This window comes from Asparagus officinalis, chromosome 4 (genome assembly GCF_001876935.1).
Source record: "Asparagus officinalis chromosome 4, Aspof.V1, whole genome shotgun sequence".
NCBI classification, from domain to species: Eukaryota; Viridiplantae; Streptophyta; class Magnoliopsida; order Asparagales; family Asparagaceae; genus Asparagus; species Asparagus officinalis.
Window position 1 is genome coordinate 83583630 of NC_033797.1, and position 3893 is coordinate 83587522.

A 3893-nucleotide genomic window follows, 5' to 3' on the forward strand; every position below is an offset into this window, starting at 1 on the left:
TGTGTAACCTTTAACTAGAAATTTGAGATATCATATAAACTCCAAACTGAACCAAACCAGTGCCAAATAATAGCTATGTGGATCTAATTTCCAAAACAGAAAACTATTCTTAAAAAGAGTTTGTCTAGGGAATGATATGCTCAATTTACTAATGATATATTCTGTAGAAAACTACAGATATGCTGATTTGAAATAATTGATATATTACATGAAGGTTTTTTGGAGTTTTCATGTTAATTAATCATGCTTAAACCTAGGTTTGTGATACCTAAGTAAGATAAATATATTTAAAATAAATTTTACCTTAGTTCATGAGTAGTTTTTATCATGTATTAATAATCACTTTGTTTACATATGAGATAATTGAAGAAATTGTTTAATTAGGATGTTAAATCCTGTTGATGTCCGTGAACACACAGTCGATGAGGGTCTTCCATTGATGATGGAGGCCGGATAGATAAAAGGTGGGGCCGACTCCTCCTCTGACTCTACGCCTGATTTTGAGCGCGCGGGGTGGACTGATAACCTGCACATGCGAGAATCACAGGAGTATGGGGCTAGCTTCCCCTGTGGTACCTCCAATGGTCAAGTCAGCTGGAGAGCTTGAGGGAGGTTTTTTTGGAGGTCCCTGGGCTATTGAGGTCCTAGCAGGGGGGTCCTCTATAAGAGTTGAATTTCTTTTTATGCCAAGAATAAAGGGGGAGTAAAGTTCAGATGTTAAAAGAAGCGGAGCTCCTCCTTATGCTCTTACCCTTCTTACCTCCTTTTATAGTCCATTACCTCTGAGATTTTGGCTTTTCTTTTGCAAAGGAGAGTGGTTACATGGTGAGCAGATAGGCTGTTGAGTCATCCTTCTCCTTCCAGGTGTTGGCTGGCGATTGGAAGGGAAGTCATTCGAATATAGGAGAGAGGTGTCCTCTTAGTATCCTCGGTTTGATAGATGAGGTAGGGTAGAGGATAGGCCCACTGTTAGGTCATCCTTCCCCCTCCTGATGGTCGCTGGTGATTAGAGGGGGAGTTATTCGAGCCCAGAAGAGCATCATGGCGATCCCAGAGAAGTGACTTGTGAGTAGAATAAGCGGCATATGCAGGAGATTTGTCATAACTAAGATCTCGATGGGATAGATCAATGTTGTTGTGTTGATTGACATCTGAAGTGAGCTTGGTCGGATCTTATCCCTTTAGTTGAGGCGGGTTAATCTGCGAGTCATCATTATGATTTGCCGACCCGATAGTCGAGTGAGCTTTGGGTCGAGTGCATGGTCGAGACGTCTACTTGAGGAGTCGTCTTAATTGCGAGGGACCGACTGTTCCCACACTTCGAGTTGGCCATGATGACTCTTGGTCGAAAGATGGTTCGTCTGCTCGACTAGCCGATTGACTTGACCTCGGCTGTGCTTTTGGGCTTCTAAGCTGGTTTAGACCATGCCCTTTTTTAAAACCTATGCAGTCAATTTTCATATTTAGATGGTAAATTACCATAACAGTTGGCCCCTTTCATTTAGAGCTAACTTTTAGTCGGGTCCGAATGAAATAGATATGAGTTTGCTCAAAGTGTTGAGATTTTTTAGCCAGTCGATCTTAGCTGGAGACATGGCGTAGAACTTGCTAACCGCCAATCTTCTGTGGGTTAATGATGTCGATATTAGGAACCGCTTTTTTCAAAGAAAACGAGGCGTCGTGGGTAGAGTGAATGACGCCTTTACTTGCCAATTGGTTAGCATAAGCTACAAGCAGCGGTTGGCCTTTTCAAGCGATTCATTTTCGATTTCTAAAATGGATCTTTCTCAGTTACTCCAGGATTGCGCCTCATGAATTCTCCTGCATGCTCCTTCGGAGGCTTATAAATAAATCATGACGTCGTTTTGAAGGAACACTCTACATCAGGAATATTTCTCCTTGTTAATTATTCCTTCCTCCTAAGAGGTTTTTATCATGGATTTTCCTCAGAACGACCGCGAGAGGAAACTCAGGGTCCTGTATCTGTCTAGGTCGAGGATGACTTTGGATAAGGCAAACTGGTTGCATAATAAGTATGACATTTCTCATGTGACGATAACCATGGGGGCACCAGATGGCCTTACTCCGGTGCATATGCATGGGGAGGATCGGGTGCATCTCTATCTGGCGCATCTACAATGTGGACTGCGCCTGTCGTTGCATCCCTTCGTCATGGAGGTTTTTGCGGCTTTAGGGGTTTCCCCCTGCCAATTTCACCCACACGCCATTTATACTTTGATGGCGTTCATAGACTCTTGCTCCGAGATGGGAGTGGGGCCCAGCATTAATTTGTTTGGGCATATGGTTAGTGTGGGGTCTGTTGAGGGAGACCTGTACTATCTTTTCCACTGTCGGGGTGATTTCCACTTGGACACCGATTTCCCTGAGCTGAATGAAGAATGGAAGAAGTCCTTCGTCTGGGTGTTCGGTTGATGCGGCATAATTATGTACCAAAATTGCAAGTGCACAATTTATCAAGTTATAGTATAAAAAATATCAATCCCACGAGGAAGGTGATTTTAAGAAATTATTAGAAATGGTTCTTATGTTTTGTGCATGAGAATTAGGAATAAAGAATAAGTGTGATTTTGTTGAGTGATTGTTATGAATATATGCAAAAGATAATAAATTGAATTTTAGAGGAGAGAAGGAAGAATTAAAGAATAAATAAAATCACAAGGCAAGAAAGAAGAATGAATAAAATCAAGAAATAAACCAAGAATGAAAAGAAAATTTAAGAAGGTTAAGATGGAGGATTCAAAAGAGGTAAGAAATCTAGAATATAATCCACTAACCAATTTCAATTACAAATTACAAACTATTCTCTTTTTATCATATTTCAACTTAGATTTATTAAGCATAGATTATCAAACCATTTAAGGAAAGTGTAACCTATCAAATTATCATCTAAGTCAAAATTACTATTCATGATAAGAACAACAACATGATAATAATCCTAGAATTCATAAGCATAACCTATCAAACCATTTAAGATAAGCATAGATTATCAAATTCTTCTTCTACCGATTAGTTCTCTAGTTGATTATCCTAAACATGAACATTTTAAGTGCAAGAGAATAATTCATACAATATAAAGGAAAATTAGACTAGTTTCATACAATTCTAAGATTCCTACAAGAATTAAATTCACATCTTAAGAAATAAAAACAAGAAAAAGAAGACTAATTACAAAATTAAAAAGAAAAGAAAAATCTAAACTATGAACAAGAAATAAATCTAATTACAAAGAAAATAAAAATCTAAACTACAAAATAAATTGCAGAAATTAAATGCAAGAAAAATAAATCTACTCTACAAATTAAAGTGCAAAAAGAAAATAAAAAGACAAGAAAGTAAATCTATACTACAAGCATGAATTTAAATCTAACTAATAAGCAATAATAAAGAAATTACTAAAAAGAAATAAAAGAGAAAAGAAATGCAAACCTTCAAATTGCTCTTCATCTCCATCCTCATCATTCAACAAAGAGGAGAAAGAACAAATTTAAAGAGAAAAAAATTATTATTATTAATTGCAACTAAAGTTATAATTTTTGGAAGGCCTTCTCAATTAAGAGTAGCCCTCCTCTCCAAAAGGAGTTTACAAAATTTTTTACACCCCTAACCCCTCACTCTCTACCCTTATTTATAGTAATCTTCAATGAATATGAGCTATTGGATTTGTCTTGAGCCCCAAGCAACAATCTCCACCTTTGAATTTGGTTTTTGTTCTTCTCTAGCCCAATCTTCATTTGATTTTTCAACGAGAAAAATAAACATTGCAAGTCCGGCCCATAGCTTTAATTTCACAATTAAATCAAGTCCAATTCATAAGATCCAATTGATTTTCAAACAAACAAGTCCGGCCCATTCAAGCCAATAAGTCCCATTCA